At 37.8% G+C, this 25,871-nt stretch overlaps 1 protein-coding gene and 1 long non-coding RNA gene across 8 annotated transcripts in view; one reads left to right on the top strand and one right to left on the bottom strand.

The window, feature by feature from the left end:
* SPAG16 (sperm associated antigen 16) overlaps positions 1 to 25,871 on the bottom strand; it is a 981,998-nt gene that overhangs the window by 649,822 nt on the left and 306,305 nt on the right. The gene's annotated exons all lie outside the window — the stretch shown is intronic.
* Positions 16,022 to 19,672, top strand: LOC145542973 (uncharacterized). Its single transcript, XR_014080324.1, has 2 exons — positions 16,022 to 16,419; positions 18,417 to 19,672. It is a non-coding gene; the product is annotated as an uncharacterized LOC145542973 (long non-coding RNA).

Genomic DNA, 25,871 nt, shown 5'->3' with positions numbered 1-25,871 from the left:
CCATGAACTGCAGCACGCCAGGCCTCCTTGTTCATCACCAACTCCCGGAGTTTACCCAAACCCATGTCCATCGAGTCGGTGATGCCATCCAGCCATCTCATCCTCTGTCGGTCCCTTCTTCTACTGCCCCCAATCCTTCCCAGCATCAGGGTCTTTTCCAATGAGTCAACTCTTCGCATGAGGTGGCCAAAGTATTGGAGTTTAAGCTTCAACATCAGTCCTTCCATTGAACACACAGGGCTGATGTCCTTTAGGATGGACTGGTTGGATCTCCTTGCAGTCCAAGGGACTCCCAAGAGTCTTCTCCAACAACACAGTTCAAAAGCATCAATTCTTCGGCCCTCAGTTTTCTTCACCATCCAACTCTCACATCCATACATGACTACTGGAAAAACAATAGCCTTGACTAGTTGGACCTTTGTTGGCAAAGTCATGTCTCTGCTTTAAAATATGCTGTCTAGGTTGGTCATAACTTTACTTTTTTAATTTCATGGCTGCAATCACCATCAGTGGTGATTTTGGAGCCCCAAAAAATAAAGTCTGACACTGTTTCCACTGTTTCCCCATCTATTTCCCATGAAGTGATAGGGCCAGATGCCATGATCTTAGTTTTCTGAATGTTGAGCTTTAAGCCAACTTTTTCACTCTCCTCTTTCACTTTCATCAGGACGCTTTTTAGTTCCTCTTCACTTTCTGCCATAAGGGTGGTGTCATCTGCATATCTGAAGTTATTGATATTTCTCCCAGCAATCTTGATTCCAGCCTGTGCTTCTTCCAGCCCAGCATTTCTCATGATGTACTCTGCATATAAGTTAAATAAGCAGGGTGACAATACACAGCCTTGATGTACTCCTTTTCCTATTTGGAACCAATCTGTTTTTTCATGTCCAGTTTGAACTGTTGCTTCCTGACCTGCATACAGGTTTCTCAAGAGGCAGGTCAGGTGGTCTGGTATTCCCATCTCTTTCAGAATTTTCCACAGTTTATTGTGATCCACACAGTCAAAGGCTTTGGCATAGTCACTCAAGCAGAAATAGATGTTTTCCTGGAACTCTCTTGCTTTTTTGATGATCCAGCGGATATTGGCAATTTGATCTCTGGTTCCTCTGCCTTTTCTAAAACCAGCTTGAACACCTGGAATTTCACAGTTCACATATTGCTGAAGCCTGGTTTGAAGAATTTTGAGCATTACTTTACTAGCGTGTGAGATGAGTGCAGTTGTGCAGCAGTTTGAGCATTCTTTGGCATTGCCTTTCTTTGGGATTAGAATGAAAACAGACCATTTCCAGTCCTGTAGCCATTGCTGAGTTTTCCACATTTGCTGGCATATTGAGTGCAGCACTTTCACAGCATCATCTTTCAGGATTTGAAATAGCTCAACTGGAATTCCATCACCTCCACTAGCTTTGTTTGTAGTGATGCTTCCTAAGGCCCACTTGACTTCACATTCCAGGATGTCTGGCTCTAGGTGAGTGATCACACCATCGTGATTATCTGGGTCATGAAGATCTTTTTTGTACAGTTCTTCTGTGTATTCTTGCCACCTCTTCTTAATATCTTCTGCTTCTGTTAGGTCCATACCATTTCTGTCCTTTATGATTAAACTTACTATGGCATATTCCAAGTAATGCCCTTAAACTTTATAAAATCAAATAAACTTTCTCAGTCTTTAAAGGAAAAGTGTGTCACCACTCCCTGACTCTTTAGATGATGAGGATCCAGGTAAATAAAAGAACTATATTTTCCATATTTTTTATAACTTTTCTTTATTGGTTAATAAAATTTTATATTTTCAGTTAAAACAGTTGAGAGTTAAGTCTACAATATAAGCTTTCAATAGTGTTTTTCTCCTACTAGCATTTTGATTTCTTTTGAATATTTTTAAGTCTAAAACTTTGGTGAGCTGAGTCATAGCTCAAAACACTGGTTTTGTTTCCTTTTTTTTTAAACTTGTAAGATATGTGTGAAATCACAAGAATATGTCCCAAGTATCCCCAAATCTGTCCTAAACAGTTCTTATAAAAGTATCATAAACAGAAAGGAACCTCACACATTCTTTTCCCGTTGTACCCATCACATTCATGTCTCAAACCACAAATCATCAAAGAATAATTTTATAAAATGTAGGCTCTGTAAATGATGCCAATATAGCAGGGGGCCACAGATTACCATGAACTCATTTTCAAATACTGTACTAATCTGTGCTGTATGTAAATGCTGCACTGACAAAATTCACAGGTATTTATTTCAATCTGGGGATATTTTACGAAAATGTCAGTTCATCTGTGAGGGGGACAAAGGATAAATGTCAGCCCCAAAGGCATAAAAAGCAAAAGCATCAGTATAATTGAGACAAGTAACCAGCCAGGTTTTGTTCAGTCAGATAGTATTTAAGATGCCACATCAACCTACATGAAGAGCTTTCTCAGAGTCTCCAATCGGTAAGATGGAACATGAATTCTCCCCTTCCCTGCTTCCTTTCATTTAGCTGTCATTTAACATATCTGGAGAGATAGATATTCCAACACTTTAAAATAATGGAAACATTGACTGGAACTTTACCACTGAGGTACTCTTCTTAAGTGCTACTGTTTCTGTAAGGAATAGGGTGTCTTACTGTGAATAGTGATTCGGTAGTAATCAGTGACGTTGAGCAGGAGCTAAAGTGACATATTTAATAAAAACATTTCAAACTCATAGAAATGGCTTTAAGTGATCTTTTTTTTATACAGTTAATTAATAATAGCATGTTTTGCTAAAGGATGCTGCATTCATATTTAAGATTGGAATATGAATATAATGTGTAGGTAAAGGAATACGTCACAGCTGTATATTGTCACCCCAGTTATCTTACTTATATGCAGAGTACATCACGTGAAATGCCAGTCTGGATGAAGCACAAGCTGGAATCAAGATTGCTGGGAGAAATATCAAGAAAAATCTGACTTAAAACTCAACATTCAAAAAACTAAGATCATAGCATCTGGTCCCATTACTTTATGGCAAATAGATGAAGAAAAAGTGGAAACAGTATCAGACTTTATGTCCTTGGGTTCCAGAATCGCTGCAAACAGTGACTATAGCCATGAAATTAAAAGACGTTTGCTCTTTCAAAGAAAAGCAATGACAGACCTAGACAGCGTATTAAAAAGCAGAGACACCATTTTGCTGACAAAAGGCTCATATAGTCAAAGCTATGGTTTTTCTAGTAGTCATGTAGAGATATGAGAGTTGGATTATAAAAAAGACTGAGCGCCGAAGAATTGATGCTTTTGAACTGTGGTGCTGGAGAAGGCTTTTGAGAGTCCCTTGGCAGCAAGGAGATCAAATCAGTCGATCCTAAAGGAAATCAAGCCTGAATGTATATTAGAAGGACTGATGCTGAAGCTGAAGCTCCCGTACTTTGGCCACCTGACGTGAAGAGATGCCTCACTGGAAAAGACCCTTATTGTACTGGGAAAGATTGAAGGCAGGAGGAGAAGGGGGTGACAGAGAATGAGATAGTTGGATGGCATCACTGACTCAATTGACAGGAGTTTGAGCAATCTCCAGGAGCTAGTAAAGGACAGGGAAGCCTGGCACGTTGCAGTCCATGGGGTTGCAAAGAATTGGACATGACTAAGTAACTGAACAAAAACACCACTACATTTGAAGACATGAAATTTTTGACTTAGTCTATTTCAACCACAACATTTCAATTTCACAACTCTGAAAGAAAAATTTTTAATTTAGTGGAAATTCTTAATTGATTCTCACTGTTTTTAGATGTCAGAGTACTGAGCTATAACTTATTTTATCTATAACTGATCTAAAAATCATTTTCATTAGCTTATCATTGGTCATTGGCAGAAAAATATAGGGTGTGTATTTCTATAATCAACAAATTATTACTGTTATCCTACAGAGTACCAAAGCCTAGTTTTGATATGTTACATTAGATTTTTCCTCTGTTTTTAATGTTTGTAAAGAGATAAGTTAGATAAAAATGATTATAGGTAAATTTAGCTATTTATTAGATTGTATCTATTCTTACACTTATTTGTATAATCATTCATTCATTCACTCGTTCAACAAATATTTCATTTTAGGCATGGGGTGGACAATGACGCAGGATGATGAACAAATTATGCTAACCTCCTTCCTTCATAGATCTCTAAGCCTGCTGGTGCGTACACAATAGGAAGAAATGTAATTATAAAAGATATGTGTAACAGCATCACTGATTCAGTGTACATGAATTTGAGCAAACTCCAGGAGATAATGAAGGACAAGGGACCCTGGTGTGTTGTAGTCCATGGGGTCGCAAAGAGTCTGACACAACTTTGTAACTGAACAACAACAATAAGAACAACAATAGATACTATAATTTAAGAAAGACAAAATACTATGTGGGAACAGAACCAAGTCACCAACCCATGATTGTGAAGTCAAGGTAAAACTTTCAGAAAAGAATAATATTTAGCAAGCTAACCCTAAGAATGAGTAGCATGGAAACATATACATTACTATATGTAAAATAGTTAGCCTGTGGGAATTTGCTGTATGATGCAGGGAGCTCAAACCAGTGCTCTGTGACAACCTAGAGAGGTGAGATAAGGTGGGAAGAAGCAGGACGGTTTGAGAGGGAGGAGACATATGTATACCTATGGCGGATTCATGTTGATGTATGGCGGAAACCAATATAATATTGTAAAGCAATTATCCTCCAATTAATAAAAAAGAATGAGAGAAATGAATCAATAAAATAATGGGAATATGAGATCTGAGATGAGAGTGAGAACAGTATGGTGCATTAGAAGAGCTGAATAAAGATTGTTTTATGGCTTGAGCATGGTCCCAGGAGTGTTAAGATAAAGGTGAAGATGTAAGAAATGGTCAAATCACAAAAGGTTTTGTAAGCAATGTCTTAGGGTTTGAACTTATTCCCAAAGAAAACAAATGAAAACCAGCTACGATAGCCAGCCTCCAGGATGGTACCCAATGATTTTTACCTCCAATTACTTAAACCGCAGTGTGGTGCACTCCCACGATGAATCAATCCTCCCTATCTGACCCATAGAATATGACAGAAGTGATAAAGAAAGTTCTGAGATAAGGTCATAAAAATCAGTGGAATTCTGCTTTGCTTGCTTGGTTGGGTCACTCTGGCGTAAACTAGCCACCCTGTTCTGAAGACATTCAAGCAGCCCTGTGGAGAGAAACCAACTTGTTATGAGCAACCTAACAGCCATGTAAGTGAGCTTTATTATGAATGGATCCCCCAACCTCAGGCAGCCTTCATATAACTGCAGCTTCAGCCAACAAGCCACCACAACCTGAGAGAGACTTCAGACCAGAACCATTCAGTCAAACCACTCCTAAATTATGGACCCACAGAAATGGTGAGAAAAAAGAAAATAATTTATGTTGTTTTAAGCAGCTTAGTTTTGTGTGATTTCATACATAGCATTAATTAATGGATTAACCTACTAAAGTTTTTTAGATAGGTGATATCATGAGCTATTTTAGAGAATGCCATGATTAGATTTTTTCCAGAAAAATCTCTTTGTCTATGTTGTGTAGAAAGACTGAAGAAAGGCAACAAAATAGACATATAAAGGTTATTTCAGTATCTCAGGTGAGAGGTGATGGTGCCCCTAAGTAGGAAAAATGATGTTTAGTACTGTATTTATTTTTACTGCTACATTTACTGATATCTTAAAATAAAATATGAATTCATTTAGAATTTTTTTAGAATGATAGCAAAACTTAAAATCAACGGGCAAAAGCCCATTCATTTAATTCTACATTCTACATTCAAGAAACACCATGGAGTTCCAGAAGCACAAGTAAGTTAGTAGAACATTCATTCACTCTTTAATTCAGTATTCACTATTATCTATCAAAGCTTTGCCAAGTGAAGATAGACACTGACACTTTTCTGCCTCCTGAAATTGATGTTAGCTATTCAGCAGACTGATGGAGAGCCCAGGAAGGGCTCACATCTTGTCACTCCAGCTCTGCAGTGACTCTGGAAATCTTTGCTGCAGCAATGTGCAATAGCCACACTCAGCAGCAATTTCCAAAAAGATACACTTGACTTTGCCAGATCTGTAGCAGATGCAATACAATTTGCCAGGGCACAGGAGAATAAAGTAGAGCTTCTTTCTTTACTTTTCCTACAATTATCTGTGCTGTCTAAGTAACTACTCTTTATAGCAAATATCTATTTTCTCCAATGTCTAAAGTTTATGAGACTTACATAAATCCTAGAATTTTTTTGAGAAGGAAATTTGGTTGTATTGGATGTTTGCTTAATGCTTTTCACAAACTTACCAAATACTCCCATTATGATTGACTCCCTTTTCATATTTAAGTGACAGTTCTAAGGTGTTATAAATTCTCTTTCAAAAGACTGGATAAAATATGTTTATGGCATTAAGGGAGTTTAAAAGAAAGTTAGGAGGCTAGAAGAACATAAAGTAGGATGTTAAAGGGACTTTATTGAGATTTTTGCCTGAATAAAAAACTTACTAATGTTATAAATGTACAAAGATTCCAAACCAAAGCTCTTTCATATTCATCTCCATATTCCATCTAATCTGTTTCCTCCCTCTCCTTCACCTTTCTCACCTACCCCCACTTTCTCTTTCTAAATAGTATTGAAAATTTTTAACAGTTACCTCATTCAAATGACTCCTTTTCACAAGTGAGTAAACCAAAGTCCAGATGATTTAAAATTTCAGACTAATGTGATACAATTTAGTGGGAAAGCTCGTCTATAGCTTGAGTTTCCTAAATGTTTTTCAAATCTCTTTTTTCTCCCACTTCTTGACATCAAATCACGTAATTTAGCCATGTGTTACCTCTACCTACAGTCTAGATAAATTTCACTGCCTCTTTCTTTCTTTTTTCTTGATCTTGTCTTTATATCTACCTGGGCACTCTCAAAAAAGTTGGTGAATACTATGTGAGTTTGTTCCTCCAGCAAGCAGATGTCAAGCCAAAGTTAGAAGTATAAACTATCTTGGACAGTAAGATCCTTGAAGAGACAGGAGAAAGCAGGGTTGGGCAGGAGGAAATGCCAGACAGAACACAGATCTGACAAAGTCTCAGCTGGCCCTTTGCAGAGACTCAGAGCAAAGATTACCCATTGGATAAGGCCCCTGTTGACAGGAAATGACCAGGTTCTTGAACCACAATCTGGATTAGTCACAGACTAAAGCTGCTCTGAGGAGCAGATAGCTTCAGCTCTATCTGAAGTGGACCCAAAGGAGTTAGATGGTTGTCATAGCTGGGCAAGGAGTCTTTGCCTGAAGAGGGAGCCAATCTGTGCAGCTGTACAGTGTTTGGCACAGATGGTTAAGAACCACTCAATTGTTAGCCAAGAACAGGAATTAAAGACTGGCCTTCTCTCAAGATATTTCTACCCTGGGGTTCCCTATGGAACTAGAGAATCAGTAAAAATAGGGAAGATTGCACTAGACTCTGGGTTTTTCAATTTTCTGATACCTGGTTTTAGTGAAGGTACTTAGCAATGGAGGATCAATAAGAGTGTCTTTAATCACATGGCTCAGTGGTAAAGAATCCACCTGCCAACACGGGAGACCAGGGTTCAGTTTCTGGGTTGAGAAGATCCCCTAAAGAATGAGATGGCTACCCATACCAGTATTCTGGCTTGGGAAATCCCATGGACAGAGGAGCCTAGTGGGCTACAGTCCATGAGGTTGTGAAAGAGACACAACTTTGTGACTAAACACACACACACACACGCACACATTACAAAGGGAGTAAGTAGCAACACTAGTGAATAATCTGAACAAATATGATCAGAGAAGTCAGTCTAGGTTGTGTTTCAGTAACAAATGACTCTAAAACATCAGTGACTTAAACCACAAGCTATTTATCACTCATCATACATGTTCATTGCTGGTTGTCTGCAGCTTTGTCATGCATCTTTTGGACACAATACATGTGACACAGGAGAAGGAAAAAAGAGAGAATGGCAAAGCATGTGCCAAGTCTTAAAGTTTGTGCCAGCAAGTAAAATTCTTCCCTTTGTCTACATTTCATTGACCAAAACACACTACATAATCACATGGGTACTGACTTCACCTTGTGGATGGATATAATCCCCCAGAGAGGAGATCAGGGCATACAGGGAACAGTAACACAGTCCATAACAGAAGCCAGGGAGGAGCCCACTTCAGTGGGGCTGGGTGCCAGCACTACTGTCAGACTTCACCTCCCATGAGGAATTGTTTTATTTAGGGTCAATCTTAAATCTTCTTGATTTTTACCAACCAAGGAAACAACACTTTCCAAACAACAGTGAAAAGAAAATCTGTTTTTTTTTTAATATTTTAATTTTGTCAAATTGCTCTCCCCTGTAATTCAATAAACTGGAACATCTGCAGATCTCAGCTTCTGTGTGCTGTAGATTATGATATTTATATATCAGAAATATCTTGAAATGATTTTGAGAAGTTAAAAGGATGACACAAAATTAAAGTATTATTATTATTCTTATATTGTAATTGCTATTGACTTTCTTTACTCTTGAACTCAGATGACTTTTCAGATGTCAAGTCCCTGCAGACTGTTATCTTCTCTACATCTAGATCATCTTTGAAAAGATGCAGAAAGAAAAGCAATGTAGCATGGATACAAATACATTATCGTATGTAAAATAGATAGCCAGTGGGAATTTGCTGTATCATGCAGGGAGCTCAACCCAGTGTTCTGTGACAACCTAGAGAGACTGGATGGGGTGGAAAATGGGAGGGTGTTTCTAGAGGGAGGGGACACATTTATACCTATGGCTGATCCATGATGATGCATGGCAGAAACCAACACAATATTGTAAAGCAATTATTTACCCTCCAATTAAAAAAAATTATTCTGTTGATGTTCTAAAAGAAAGTATCCAAGGAATCCTTACTAAAAAAAATAAAATAGAGAATTTTGGAAATCTATAAAAGGAGGAGAAGAAAAGCAGCTTACATAGACACGTGAATTCTCATTAACAGATAACATAGCCTACAGAATCTACTTTCTATTAGATACATGCTGCATTAAAAACACAAGAGAATGAAAAAACTGTTTTCTACAAAGTGAGAAAATCACTGAGACATAAATGTAATGTCCAAAATGTAAAGCTTCACAGCATGATTATTTTTTCATTAAGATATAAGTAACATTCAAAGAAATGTTGTAGTTCTAATTACAACATGATGAAATACATATTTGTCTGGAAAATAGCACACTTGAGAATATGTAATATTCATTGTAACAGTAAAAAAAAAGGAAAAAGACACAAATATGGTGTGCTATATTTCTGCTTCTCACAAATAATATCTAAATATTTTAGGCTACAATTTTCTAAAGAATATGGGATGTTTTGAAAATAAGCTACACTTATTTGTAAATTGGTTCATATGTAATTCATGGAAAATGCATATATTTCTATGGAAATGATTTCTTAAATAGTTGGAGGCCAAATGAATGACTCATTTATTTTTATTTTTTAATAGTCAAAAGTTCTAAAGTGCCTGTAATAGCAAATAATTGGTCAGATTGATGTTTCCTCTATGGCATTATATATACTCAGACATATAGAAACTGATGATATACTGCATTATACACATGTATATTCATATCTTCATTGAATTACTATGATAATGCATCACCTCAAAGGGAACTGTAACCATTACAGATAGTTATCAGTATTTTGGAGTCATAGCTTAGCAGTGACTCACATTTCCAGAGAGAAGTATTCTAGCAACTTCAGTCATTTGAATGTCACTATATCTACTGAGAAAACCCAAAGGTTTGAACTGTCAAGTCAGACTCACAGAAATCTTAAACCTTACCTAGTTGGAAGCTTTATTAATGATTTCAAGCATACACATATTCAAATGGCACAGACAAAGCAAGGGCATAAACAGAATGATGGACACAATATCCCAGACCTTTCTCATCAATCAGGACACACTGGCCCAGATTAACAAATGAAGACCTGAATGGATATGTTCAGTGCTAGCGTTTACCCAAAAGGAGCTATTTGGATAATTTAAAAAATTTACATTTTATACTAGGAGTGAGATACAGTCTACATGACATTTCCAGGGGCCATGCCACATAAATACATAGACTGTATGTTTGTTTTCCACAAGCACTCTAGATATCCAGTGACAGCAGTCCATAGATAATGACTCTCTTACTAGCAAATACCATTAGTGTTTGCCAGGTGATCTGTCACTAACTTATGTCAAGGAAATTTCTTTTCCAGGATAGGCTTCAGGTAAAGGAAGGCTACAGGCCTCTACTAATCATGCCCTTCATATTTTTACTATAAATAATAATGATAACATAACTTGCAACTACAAAAGATAAGAAGCAGAACTTGGCAAAGAGGAAGATGTCTTCAAGAGTGGTGTGGATTACTGAGACTCATGAGAAGGAAGAGAATGACAAAGAGAACAGAAGAATGAGAGTGGGAGTGACAAGGAAAGTGAATAAAACAGAAAAGAGGATGGAGGAGTGACAGCAAAGGTGGTGGAGAAAAACGCAAAGGGGAGTGGGCGTAGCAATGGTGGGCTGTGAATATCAAAAGTGGTGGAAGAGTTTAGAAGCTACTCCAGAGGCAGCACTGGAAAATACAAGTGCTATGGTAGGAGTTACCAGCAGATGCAGTACATAGAGAGGAAAAGAAGAAAACTAGCAGGAATAATAATGGCTAGCATTTATTAATCATCTACTGTGTACCATATACTATGCCTTGACTTGATATACATTGTCTCATTTAATGATCACAGTTTAGAGGCAGCTTACTATTTTACACATTAAGATGAAACATCAATTGCCTAAGCTACTGCAGGTAAGAAGGGAGCAAAGTCAGATTAGTTTCAATTCAGTGACCCCAGATCGAATATTCTTAGTCACTACAGTCTAGTATGAGTGTGCTGTGGAGCACGATGACAGGGACTGTCATTCCAAGTCAGGACCTCTCAGGGTGAAAGGAAGGTGGAGTAGAACAGAGTATATCTGAGCAGCTAAGTACTATGTCAGATAGAAATTCTGGAGTGATCAGTATACAAACAGTAATTGAAGTCCTGAAAATAGATTAGACTACTCAAAAGCAATGTAGAGAATGCGAAGAAAATAGAGTTTTATTAAGAACACTCAAGAACCATGAAATGTTCCAGATGTTCATCCTGGATTTAGAAAAGGCACAAAACCAAAGATCAAATTGCCAACATCCTTGGATCATCGAAAAAGCAAGAGAGTTCCAGAAAAACATCTACTTTGGCTTTATTGACTATGCCAAAGCCTTTGACTGTGTGAATCAAAACAAACTACAGAAAATTCTTCAAGAAATGGGAATATCAGAACACCTGATCTGCCTCCTGAGAAATCTATATGCAGGTCAAGAAGCAACAGTAAGAATTGGACATGGAACAAGAGACTGGTTCCAAACTGGGAAAGGAATACGTCAAGGATGTATATTGTTACCATGCTTAATTAACTTATATGCAGAGTACATCATGCGAAATGCTGGGCTGGAAAAAGCACTAGCTGGAATCAAGATTGCTGGGAAAAATATAAATAACCTTAGATATTCAGATGACACCACAAGGAAAAAAGAACTAAAAAGGCTTCGTGATGAAAGTGAAGGATGAGAGTGAAAAGACTGGCTTAAAACTCAACATTCAGAAAACTAAGATCATGCAATCTGGTCCCATCACTTCATGGCAAATAGGTGGGGAAACAATAGAAACAGTGAGAGAATTTATCTTTTGGGAGGGGCTCCAAAATCACTGCAGATGGTGACTGCAGCCATGAAATTAAAAGCCTCTCCTTAGAAGAAAAGCTAAGACCAGAATAGACAGCATATTAAAAAGCAGAGACATTACTTTGCCAACAAAGGTCTGTCTAGTCAATAATTGATAATAATTGATGCTTTTGAATAATTGATGCTTTTGAACTGTGGTGTTGGAGAAGACAGAGAAGGCAATGGCACCTCACTCCAGTAATCTTGCCTGGAAAATCCCATGGATAGAGGAGCCTGGTAGGCTACAATCCATGGGGTCGCTAGGAGTTGGACACGACTAAGCGACTTCACTTTCACTTTTCCCTTTCATGCACTGGAGAAGGAAATGGCAACCCACTCCAGTATTCTTGCCTGGAGAATCCCAGGGACGGCGGAGCCTGGTGGGCTGCCTTCTATGCGGTCACACAGAGTCGGATACGACTGAAGCGACTTAGCAGCAGCAGCAGTTGGAGAAGACTCTTGAGAGTCCTTTGGGCTGCAAGGAGATCCAACCAGTCCATCCTAAAGGAGATCAGTTCTGGGTGCTCTTTGGAAGGAGTGATGTTGAAGCTGAGACTTCAATACTTTGGCCACCTGATGGGAAGAGCTAACTCATTGGAAAAGACCCTGATGCTGCGAAAGATTGAAGTTGAGATGAGAAGGGGGTGACAGAGGATGAGATGGTTGGATGGCATCACCAACTCAATGGACATGAGTTTGAGTAAACCCCTGGAGTTGGTGATGGACAGTGAGGCCTGGCGTGCTGCAGTCCATAGGGTCACAAAGAGTCGGATATGACTGAGAGACTGAACTGAACTGATACAAAATTAAAGGGAGGTTCCTTTTAAATTCTGTTTTGTCATGACCACACCTGGTTCCTGAACTTAACTTTTGTCAACCTTCAGTTAACTAATGTGTTTTTCTTATGGAAATGTTTTCCTTAAGCTATGTTAATGAACTATGTATTTGCCTTGGAATCTTCCTTTCTTCAAGTGGTTGCCTAAGACTCAAACCTTGAAACAATAATGTTTTAACACATTGTTGTCTTACTCATGGAAAAGTTCTCTTAAGCTATGTTAATGAAACTATGTATTTGCTTGGAAATCTGCCTTTTTTTAAGATTCATGTCAATTGTTTTATAGCCTGGGATGACTCACCTTGTGTCAATGCTATTCAAAATGCAAGTTGTGGGAGAGGGGCCTGATGTAACTCTCTCAGTTTTGAGGTGATTCTTTAACAGATATATAACTCCTTGCTAAAAACTAGCAAGGGGGAACTCTTTCTCTCTCCTTCTGATGTCTTTGTCAGAAGCTTCCTCTATGCCTTTATATTTTAATAAAACTTTATTATACAAAAAGCTTCCAGTGATCAAGCCTCGTCTCTGAACTTGGATTGAAATCCTCTCCTCCAGAGGTCACAAATTCCAGTGTAGCTCAATGCTTGAGGCAACTTGGCATCTTATTGACCTAACTTACTGACTAGTTATCATGATACTCCATTCTATAAGGAAAGGAGGGTTTCCCAGGTGGCACTAGTGGTAAAAAAAAAAAAAAACCTGCCTGCCAATCCAGGAGATCTAAGAGACAAAAATTCCCTGGTTCAGGAGGATACCCTGGAGGAGGATATGGCAACCCACTCCAGTATTCTTGCCTAGAGAATCCCACGGACAGAAGAGCCTGGCAGGCTACATTCCATAGTGTTGCAAAGAGTCAGACACAACTAAAGCGACATAGCACATAAGGAAAGGAGGAATATAGGTAAATAGACAAGGAGGAATATAGGAATATAGGTAAGGTTAGGTTACAATCTGTTAGTAGCACTTAAAAAAAAACAACTAGATTATTTCACAAACTACATCATGTATTCAGTCACTCAGTTGTGTCTGACTCTTTGTAACCCAATGGACTGTAGCATACCAGGCTTCCTTTTCCTTCACCATCCCCTGGAGCTTGCTCAAACTCATGTCCATTGAATCTGTGTTGCCATCCAACTATCTCTTCCTCTGTTGTCCCCTTCTCCTCTTGCCTTCAATCTTTCCCAGCATCAGGTTTTGTTTATTTTTTTAATGAGTTGGCTCTTCGCATCAGGTGGCCAAACTATTGGAGCTTTAGTTTCAGCATCAGTCCTCCCAATGAATATTCAGGACTGATTTCCTTTTGGATTGACTGGTTTGACCTCCTTGCAGTCCAAGGGACTCTCAAGAGTCTTCTCCAACACCACAGTTAAAAAGCATCAGTTCTTTGGTGCTCAGCTTTCTTTATGGTCCAACTCTCACATCCATACATGACTAGGGGAAAAAAATCATAGCTTTGACTGTACAAACCTTTGTTGGCAAAGTAATGTCTCTGCTTTTTAATACGCTGTCTAAGTTTGTCATAATGACATTTTATTTTGTCCATTTTGCACTTTAATGTGCAGGGTTGTATGGCAAATGTTAGATAAATGAGAAATAACCTTGTCTATAAAGAGAAAAATGTAAAACTTGAGTTTCAATTTACTGAAGTAAGTTCTGGTCTTAATTTTTGTTTTGCTCCTGATTCAGGCTAAATTTTAGCCTTTGTCCTTGACTCACATTATGACATCTCAATCTGTATGCTGATTTTATGCTATCTATCCATATTGATGTTTTTAAGCACCCCCAACAGTTATGCCTCATTGCATTAAGTTGCATGTGTCCAACGACTGAATTCATGGAGCATAAGACTTGATAAATTTCCCAGTCAGACCTATAAGATATTCAAGTTCAGGAGTCCAAAAGGATTAATACACAATTCAAATATATTGCAAGATTAAAGGAGGATGTTTGGGAGTTTTCAATGCTTTAGTTTACTTAGAAATGAATGTTGGCATTTGAAGGCAAACACTGATGATTCTTTTAGAACGATACCAAGATTCTAGTTATATATTCAAAAAATGAATCTCTGAATGTTTTTAAAATTCAGACCCTGTAGTTTTAAAAGGATTTTCAATGAATATGCTTAAAAAGCATTTTCTTTTTAAAACTCATAGTCATAGCCAATATCACTTATTTAATTTTCTGAGAGCTGAAATATATTACAGTTTTCAACATAAAAGATCTTTGAGGAAACCTACAACATTATTCTTTCACAACAAGCAATTTGAATCGTGGACATCAACACAACAAACTAGTTTCTCTCTTCTTTTGAAAAATATATTCTTTTCATATTTTGAACACAATTACAAGTCAACCTCTAAAAGATGGTCCATTAAATAGTATCAAAGTGATGTTAAAAAACATGTATAACTCAAATTATGTTAACTCTTTTAATTGTTCAATAAAGGTACTGCCAGAGATCCTTGTCCTGAAAAATTGTAGCTATACTCTCTTTATCTTAAATTTTGTTTTGTTTTTTTGTTTTCTGAACAAAAATTCTTAATTCTTTTGTTCATTATGACTCCATAAAATTTTATAGTAATATAAAATCACTACCAAGAGTCATATAGTGGTCTAATAAAAAGTAATTTCATGCAGCTTGTAGTTTTCGTAATAGCTACCTTTCAGATTGCTATTTACAAGTCCCTAAGTTAGAAGACACTATGATATTTGTTGATATCTTAATATAGCAATTTGGTTTAAGGAATGTGCCACATTTAAGGTGATTTTGTGATCATCTCTAGAATGATTCTTATTTAAATTTTATGATAGACTACTGCTTTGTTCATTTATTATTTCTACAAATATTTATTGAATCCCTATTTTATATCAGGCATACTGTTGTAGACAATTATGACATATCTTGGAAGGGAAAAAAAAAAGACAATGATCAGCATCTTCTTAGTTTTTAATCTAGTGAAGACAACCAGGCTAAAAAATAAACCCTTAACCTAATAAAGTAGTAAGTCATATAGTATATTAAAGAATAATAAATGTTCAGGGGGAAAAGAAAAAATGTAGCATAGAGGATTTGAAATTAAGCAAAGAATATGGGATTTCTAAGTCATCCTTAATTATAAACTACTTGAAAACCAACCGGCTTAAAATAATGCATTATTATTTTCTATAGTATTGTGCTTTAACTTGGCTCAGCCAGTTGGTTCTCACTTGGGTTTCTCATGTATTTCCAGAAAGAGATTAGCCAGGGCTTTCATCTGGGCTGGAGGTCAGAGATGAATCACTCACATGGCCAGCAGCTGAAGCTCAGCTGAGGTTATTAACCAGTGTCTACCAGTGGCCCTTCCATGTGACTGTGACATCACAGCATGGAGGCTGGGTTCTGACAGAGTGTACTGTCAGTGACCATACTGAGAGTTAGTATTTTAAGAAAGTTCCTCTGATAAAGCCTCAAAGGTTATTGACTGTCACACTTGATCCATTCTATTGGTTACAAACAAGTCTCAGGGCAGCCCAGATTACAGGTAAGAGGGCTACACAACTTTCAGTGAGGCTCATTTTTAGAAACTGGTAGGGTGATAAGGCTTATTGAGAAGTAAGTCATAAAAAAGGCAGTGAGTTAGGCAGTCAGATATCTGGAGAAAGATTGTTCCAAGCAGAGAGAATAGCCAGTATAAAGGATCAAGAAAAAAAAAAAAAAGCATACAGACTACACTTGAGGAATCAAAAAAGAAATGTAGTAGAGTGAGTAAAGGGGGAAATTAGCAAAGATGAGGTCAAACATTATGAGGGTTATATCACTCAGACCACAAGTCAAACAGTAGGTTTATCAAAATGATGGTCATCAGTGACTTGCTGGAAAAAGTCAGTTTTCATGCTAATCCCAAAGAAAGTCAATGACAGAGAATGTTCAAACTATCCCACAATTGGACTCATCTCACACACTAGCAAAGTAATGCTCAAAATTCTCCAAGCTAAGCTTCAACAGTCGGAGAGGCAATGGCACCCCACTCCAGTACTCTTGCCTGGAAAATCCCATGGATGGAGGAGCCTGGTAGGCTGCAGTCTATGGGGTCACTAAGAGTCAGACTCGACTGAGCGAATTCACTTTCACTTTTCACTTTCATGCATTGGAGAAGGAAATGGCAACCCACTCCAGTGTTCCTGCCTGGAGAATCCCAGGGACGGGGGAGCCTGGTAGGCTGCCGTCTGTGGGGTCGCATAGAGTTGGACACAACTGAAGTGACTTAGCCGCAGCAGCAGCAGCAGCAAGCTTCAACAGTACATGAACCAAGAACTTCCAGATGTTCAAACTGGATTTAGAACAGGCACAAGAACTAGCGATCAAATTGCCAGCATCCATTGGATCATAGAAAAAGCTAGAGAACTCCAGAAAAACATCTGCTTCATTGACTATGCTAAAGGCTTTGACTGTGTAGATCACAACAAACTGGAAAATTCTTCAAGAGATGGGAATACCAGATCACCTGACCTGCCTCCTGAGAAATCTGTATGCAAGTCAAGAAGCAACAGTTCCAAGAAGGACAGGGAACAATGGATTGGTTCCAAATTGGGAAAGGAGTACATCAAGGCTGCATGTTGTTACCCTGTTTATTTAACTTCCATGCAGAGTACATCTTGCGGAATGTTGGACTGGATGAAGCACATGCTGGAATCAAGATTGCTGGGGGAAATATCAATAGCCTCAGATAAGCAGATGACACCACGCTTATGGTAGAAAGCAAAGAGGAAGTGAAGAACCTCTTGATGAAAGTGAAAGAGGAGAGTGAAAAACCTGGCTTAAAATTTAACATTCAAAAAACGAAGATCATGGCATCTGGTCCCGTCACTTCATGGCAAATAGATGGGGAAACAATGGAAACAGTGACAGACTTTTTTTTTTTTTTTTGGGTGGGGGCCTCCAAAATCACTGCATATAGTGACTGTAGCCATGAAATTGAAAGATTCTTGCTTCTTAGAAGAAAAGCTATGATCAATCTAGACAGCATATTAAATGACAGAGACATTACTTTACCACCAAAAGTCCATCTATTCAAAGCTATGGTTTTTCCAGTAGTCATGTATGGATGTGAGAGTTGGACCATGAAGAAAGCTGAGCACTGAAGAATTCATGCTTTTGAACTATGGTGTTGGAGAAGAGTCTTGGGAGTCCCTTGGACTGCAAGGAGATCAAACCAATCAGTTCAGCTCAGTTCAGTCACTCAGTCATGTCCGACTCTTGGCAACACCATGAACTGCAGCACGCCAGGCCTCCCTCTCCATCACTAACTCCTGACGTTTACCCAAACTCATGTCCATTGAGTCGGTGATGCCATCCAATCATCTCATCCTCTGTCATCCCTCTCTCCTCCTGCCTTCAATATTTCCCAACATCAGGGTCTTTTCAAATGAGTCAGCTCTTCGTATCAGGTGGCCAAAGTATTGGAGTTTCAGCTTCAACATCAGTCCTTCCAATGAACACCCAGGACTGATCTCCTTTAGGATGGACTGGTTGGATCTCCTTGCAGTCCAAGGGACTCTCAAGAGTCTTCTCCAACACCACAGTTCAAAAGCATCAATTCTTCTGTGCTCAGCTTTCTCAAACCAATCAATCCCAAAGGAAATCAGTCCTGAATATTCATTGGAAGGACTGATGCTGAAGCTGAAGCTCCAATACTTTGGCCACCTGATGCAAAGCACTGACTCATTGGAAAAGACCCTGAGGCTGGGCAAGATTGAAGGCAGGAGGAGAAGAGGACGACAGAGGATGAGATGGTTGGATGACATCACCGACTCGATGGACATGAGTTTGAGCAAGCTCTGGGAGTTGGTGACGGACAGGGAAGCCTGGCATGCTGCACCCCATGGGGTCACGAAGAGTCGGACATGACTGAGTGACTGAACTGAACGGAATTGAAAAAATTTTATAAGAGGGAAAGAGGCTTAAGGGAGAAAATAAGTTATGAAAAGAAATTATAAATAATCTTTCCAGGAATAGACAGGACTAGGAGTCCAAAGAGGGCAGCATTCTGAAGAGAACAGAACAGCAGAGAAAAAATTCCAGAGATTTGCACACATGGTCCCTTGATTATTCACCTGGGTATGGATCAGTGCATGGTTGTGAGGAAACTACCAGAGGCTGAGAAAAAAAAGGCACCTGAAAGGATTAAAGGAAATGATTTTCAGAGTTCAACCAAGTTTGGGAACAGTGAATATCTTTCAGAGAAGAAACTGCATAAATCAGCAGGATACTGGGAAGAGCACTTAGAAAGATCCTGCCATGGCAGTGAGATAATAACAAAAAAAGGTTCAGAACGAAATACTGTTCTGTGCCACCCAAGTTTCAGGCAGGATCTAGAAGAATCAAACTGCTCCTATGTACCTTAACTACATTTCATAATAAAGCCAAAGAATATGTATAGGATATTTAAAATATATCCAGCATCTAAAATGCAAAAAATTGAAGCACCTGGCATAAAATGAAAAACTAGCAAATATGCAAAGAAACAATATCTGAACCATAATGAAGATTAAAATATAAATCACAACAAATCCAGAACTTAAAATTTGAATACATTCCAATGATATTTGACTTGTGAGTTTTTTTAACATATGTAAAATAATAAAATAATAATAACAGGAAGATTATTAGAAGTATAAGACTGACATGTTCTTATAATTTGGTTTATCTGTGAAGTAGTATACCACTTAATATTGAAGGTAGAACCAACCACAAAATAGCCAAAAATAATAGCTAATAAGCCAATAATATATAAAAGTGAAAAAATAAAAATATTCAATCCAAAAGAAGGCAGAGAAAAAGGGAAAAACTCAAAGAACAAATGAGACAAATAGAAAGCAAGTGGTAAATGGTTGATTAACAGTTAATCATGCTAACAGTCACATTAAATACAAATAAATGAAACACTCTCAATTAAAAGGCAAAGATTATCTGATTAGAAAAAAAAAGCAGAACTGATCATTTGCTTTCTGCAAGGAACCCACTTTAAAACAAAAGTACAAATAAATGAAAAGTGAAATGATAACAACAAATGGCATGCCATGCTAATAATAAGCAAAAGAAAACTGGAGTGGCTATATTAGTATCAGACAAAAGTGATTTGAAAGATAGAAATATCACAAGGGATAAAGAAAGTCACTGCAAAAGGATACTAGAAAACTTGGACCTGGATATGTTCATTATCTTCACTGTGGTCATAGTTTCATAGCCACATAAACAAGTCAAAATTTATTAAACTTCACATTTTTAATATGTACATAAAATGTTAACTATATCTCAATCCATCTATCATCCACAAATGGAAAATAAATAGATGGAAAAAGGAGTACCCTTTGATCATAGGGAGAATGATCCGATGTAGAACAAAAAATTAATGGTAAAAGAGAAGAGCAGAGGATTTCTGCAGCAAAGTCCTTGAGCACACTTGCTTTATTTGGTAGGCTATTTATAATTTTCAATCTAGTCTCTGGTTTCCACTGACTTCTCTTCATAACCATTGTCATTACTCTTGTCCAAGCTACCCTCATCTCTTTTTGGATTGTCTAATACTTTGCTCTGAGAATAAAAGCAAAACTCCTAACAATGGCCTTTGGGACCCTCTCCATGATCTGGTTCCTACCTATTCCTCCATCTTCTCTTCAGATCAACTTACTCTTATTCTCCATTTTCATCTGTCTTAACCTACTTTCAATCCCTATACTGGTTTCCTAAAGTTGCTTTCACAAAGTAACACAAACCAAGTGACTTAAAACAACAGAAATTTGGTGTCCCACAGTTCTGGAGGCCAGAATCCAACATCAAAATGTGAGCAGGGCCATACTCTCCTGAGGTGCCAGAGAAGGATTTGTCTCCAAACTTCTAGCAACTCTAGGTTGCCTCTCTCTAAGTTTCTGGCAACTTCAGGCATTCCTTGGCTTAAAGATGGTTATTTTCTCCCTGTGTCTCTTCACATAGTCTTCTCTGTGCATATCTGTGTCATATCTGTGTTCATCTTTCCCCTTTTTCATAAGGATATCAGTCATATTAAATTGGGACCTACCATAACAACCTCATTTTAACTTTGCTAAACCTGTAAAGACTTTATTTTCAAATAAGCTCACATTTTTGCATATGAAAGGTTTGGACTTTAGCATATCTTTCAGGAAGAATACAAGTTAACCTAAAATACTCCAGGTATTAGTTGAATTGCATTTTGCCGATGGAACTTTATGCAGTTCTTCTGCCTTAACAGATCCTTCTCTGACTCGTTTACCAATGATTCAGACCAATCCTTCAGACCTAAACAAAAGCATAACCTCTTCAAGACTCTCTTGACCTGCTTCATTATGTCAAGTTTCTATCCAGACTCTCACAGTCTTAGAAACCTCTCCTTTATACCTCTTCTTTGAGATACAATTTTGCATGGTAGGACTATTTAAATATGTATATTCTCTCTCAATAAACTCTTAACTCCATGAATATAGGTAATGTATCTGTTTTGCTAACCATGTTATTGCCATCACTTTGTAGAATACAGAGAACATAGTATATTATCAATAAATAATTATTACATAATAAATAAGTCTATTTTTAATTAAATAAGTTGCTTGTTAATGACTTCAGGTAACACAGGAGCTTAAAAAGATATTTTTATTATTTCTACAAGAGAGTAAAAGAGATGGGTGGCCTGGCAGTTTAACTGCTGCTTCTGCTAAGCCACTTCAGTCGTGTCTGACTCTGTGCAACCCCATAGACGGCAGCCCACCAGGCTCCGCCGTCCCTGGGATTCTCCAGGCAAGAACACTGGAGTGGGTTGCCATTTCCTTCTTCAATGCATGAAAGTGAAAAGTGAAAGTGAAGTCCTTCAGTCCTATTCGACTCTTCGTGTCCCCATGGACTGCAGCCTACCAGGCTCCTCCGTCCATGGGATTTTCCAGGCAAGAGTACTGGAGTGGGTTGCCACTGCCTTCTCCAGCAGTTTAACTAACAAATGAATAAAATAAAAACAAATGCATTTCATTAATTTAATATATAATAAGTACAACTTTAACATGATTTACTCTGTTATATTACAGTAAGTTGGATAGAGAAAATAATGTATTTTCACTTTCTCAATGAAATTAATTTGTTCTATTATGTAAATTAATAGGAAAGTTAAGTATAAAATCAATTCTGGAATGATCATCAAAGTAAAGAGATATTGTCCCCTATTTTGCTAGTTATGAAGAATATTGAAATTAGCTTTGGCTATGTATATGTTTTGATCTAATTTTAATTAAAAATTTTACACATTTCTTTCCTCCTGATGCTTTTAGTATAAACTAAAAAAGACCTATGCCATATCATTTCTTAACCATGAATGTACACTTACACCACATAACATTCAATTTAGTCACATTTTAATGATAGAACTGATGTTTTGAGCTTTATTAACAAGCAAACTTGTTTTAATTAACTCTTAATGAAATCCCAGTTTTGACAGGATAACTTGAAGTTTTTATAAGCATTTATTTTTAGTCTATTAAGAGTTGAATAAGACTGAGTGACTGAATTGAACTGAAGTTTCAATATGATGGCAAAGTTGACAGCTTTTATCAGCTGTCAATCCAATCAGTCAGTCTGGAATTAGGATAAATTCTTTTCATGTACTTACAAATCCACAAAATTAAAGAGAGAAGCTATGGTTAGAAAAATACATAATCTTTTCCTGATTTGAAATCAGAATATTGTGAAATTTTTATAGGCTAATGTTAATCTTGTTATACATAGAAATTAAGACTTTAGTCATCTTCTATTAAAGGGAGATCAAGAGCCAATTCTCCTTTTATCAATTAGTAGGGCAGATACAACAAAACATAGGAATCATTGCAAGGTATTGCTTTGAGGAAAATTCTGTTGGGATACAGACATAAGGCAATTTATTGAAAATGGTGTTCCTTTAGGGTCACTGGGCTGGGTATAGGGGGGCTTGGCAGGAAGAGAGTCTGGAGGTGCCAGAGGACAGTTTTAACAGACTGAATCTGAAAGGAAAGGAGTCTGTCTGCAGCAGGGTAATGGCTGTATATGTCAAACAAAGAGAGAAATATTAAGAAATAAAATGACATATTCATTCTGAAAAGAAAGCGGGCAGGGAAAAGAACAAAAAGAAAGGCTGATTCACTCATTTGACTTGGTGGATGGGAAATTATATTTTTTATTTCCTGAAAGACAAAACTGCAGAGGGGAACTGATATGGCACTCTGAGATATTTTCTATGCACATTTCAGAAGGGCCTGTTCCCTACACCTTTCCTTGCTGAGGAAATCTTTGCCCTCAGTAACTGCTCAATCATTTAGTTTTGTTATATAGCTACACATCTAAACCAGTTGAGGCTAATTATACGTAAAAAGAAAGCATGGCTATCTCGAAAATAACTCATTTCTAAGCTTTCCATGAGCATATGACTTAGCCTGGTATTGATGACTCTTTAAGAATGCAGAAGTCTAAGACAATCAAATGGTGTCTTATGAATTTGAACCTGAAAGAAGAGAAAAAGGTTGTCAGATGTTAGCAGGCATTATAGCTAGAAAGTCAAGTACTTCTGAGGTTGAGGAAAGTGACTCCTGAGAAGTATCCAAGATTATAAGGAAGAAGCAGAGCCAATAGCTGGGCTTTCCCAGTGGATAAGTGGTAAAGAATCCACTTGCCAATGCAAGAGACACAGGAGACACGGGTGTCATCCCTGGGCTGGGAAGATCCCCCAGAGAAGGGAATGGATATCCACTCCAGTATTCTTGCCTGGAAAATTCCATGGACAGAGGAGCCTGGAGGGTTACAGTCCATCAGCTCATAGTCAGACACGACTGAGCACACACACACACAGAGCCAACAGAGAGAGTAATGATCAGAAACATATAGGTGAGGAGATGATCCATGAAAGGGGAAGAGACCATCTTTTAAGAACACAGAACACAAGTTTGGTCCCTAATGTCTTGCCATAATTCTGGGACTTGGCTTTCCATAAGAGTCACTATTTTCCCTTTATAATAAAACATCACTTTTATACTATTAGAGAAGATACTTGTTCCTTACAAAGAATAACGTAAGAGTGGTTTCATGTCATAAGGCCTGAAAATAAAACCCGATGCTATGGCTTGCACGTGCTGCCATGACATCCGGTGAAACTTGGAAGGCCTCCAATGGCCTAATTGCAAGAACCACCCCACCCACCTTAACTCTGTTCCTGTGAATAAGGTCCCCTAGTCAATCAGTCTTCTTATCAAAGGGACTAGGTACAATTCTACTTAACCCTGAGTCTTGGTTTCAATTCCCTGCTAGTGGTGGAATAATTCAAAGTGTTCAACTACATCCTCTCTTAGGAATTGGGGTCACTATATAACTTCTTGACACTAAAACCTGCCTTTAACAGCCCCTGCTTGTTCACTCTGTTCCTGAAGGCCCTTTGTGACCCAGAGTGGTGTGTTGTGTCCTCCCCACTGGGTTATGAGTTTCTGTGCTAATCTGCTGTAGATCTCACCTGTTCAGTTCCAGGTGGGTCTTGTGTATTGGACCATCCCCATAGTCCTAGTGAGAATCCCTTTCTTACCAGTGGGGTGAATAGGAGGTGATTAAATTTGCAGACACGTGGATGGACCTAGAGTCATACAGAGTTAAGTAAATCAGAATGAGAAAAAATACCAAATATCATGTGTTAACACATATATGTGAAATCTAGAAAAATGTTACAGATGATCCTGTTTGCAAAGCATAAATGGAGACATGGACACAGAGAACAAACATATAGACACCAAAGGGAAAGGGGGTGTAGGAGGAACTGGGAGACTGGGATTCACATATATACACTACCATGTATAAAATAGCTCACTAATGCAAACCTACCGTAGAGCACAGGGAGCTCTACTCAGTGCCCTGTGGGACACAAACAGGAAGGAAATCCAAAAAAGAGGGGATGTGTGTATATATATATATGGCTGATTAACTTTGCTATTCAGCAGAAACTAACACAATGTTGTAAAGCAAATACACATCAATAAAATTAAACAACAAACAAACAACTTTTTCATGTATGTATCTGAATCCCATGGATGCTTCCTGTGAGGGTCCTCCCATTTAGACTTCCATTTCAATGGTGGTTTCCTTAGGACCTCACATACTGATTGAAAAACAAAAAAAAAATTTAAGCAATCTATATTTCTCTAAAATAATATCCTTATCACACTTATTTTTAAAATTTTAGTCCTAAATATTATACAGCCGTAAAATTAACGAATATAATCTTCAGACCCAAAGTACCTTTACATTTTCATCATAGATAAAATGGCAAACACATAAATCACAGGAACACCAGTGAATTGTGAAATATAGTTAGGATCGCACACGGCCATATCACCCTGAAAGCCCAATCTCGTCTGAAATACAGTTAGGATAAAAGATTTAGAAGTGAAAAAAACAGTTTCTCCCCAGATGCTTTTTAAGTGTTTTTACACTTTGAATGCTGTCTGGTGTGGGAAAAGGAAGTTAAGGGGAAATTACAATGATCCTGAGTATCAGGACCAGCAATACAATTTTAAATCAAATTGTACTACCTATTTGGCTTGTGGTTCTACTTTCTTGAGTACCAGATTTGTCGGAAGCAGCAAGACTGCAAAAGAGTAGAAATTTTCTATTATTATCTGGTTCTTGGAAATAGAAATTCAAATTCTGAGAGAAAGCAAAAAAACAAACAAAATTGTTAGTAAAGAATATTTCTTCTAAACTTTCCAGTAAAAGCAATTTTTTAAGATTATAGTGTATAGACAATGTTGAGCAAACTCAAAATCTGTTTCATGTCACAGAACTTCAGGCTAAGCTTACACTGACATTAATATTTAGATCTCTGTTAGAAATCTTGGTAAACTACCTCCAGCCCCAGGATTCATTTTATAAAGCTGATTTGCATTCAGAGACATTGCCCTTCCTTAAGGAGGACACAGTTTGATATCTCATGCATCCCTGTGAGCAGGGAATCAGGAAGCAATGTGGAAAAAGGAAATAGCAAGAGACAGAAAGACAGGTTGAAGAGTTGGAGAGTAGGATGTCCATGGCATTTCTGTTATAAACAGCAGAGCTCTGTGAAGTTAAAAGGAAAAGGAAATGTTTCCCATTGGGAGCCCAGAAGACCACCTTATGCAGAAAGCAGCATTCTCCAGGGTGGCTCTGAGAGCATGACTGGACACCTATAAAATGAG

Source organism: Giraffa tippelskirchi, chromosome 3, assembly GCF_054371585.1.
Source record: "Giraffa tippelskirchi isolate mGirTip1 chromosome 3, T2T-mGirTip1v1.2.pri, whole genome shotgun sequence".
Lineage (NCBI taxonomy): Eukaryota > Metazoa > Chordata > Mammalia > Artiodactyla > Giraffidae > Giraffa > Giraffa tippelskirchi.
The sequence above is the reverse complement of the archived record's forward strand: the minus strand, read 5'-3'. Positions and strand labels throughout refer to the sequence as shown.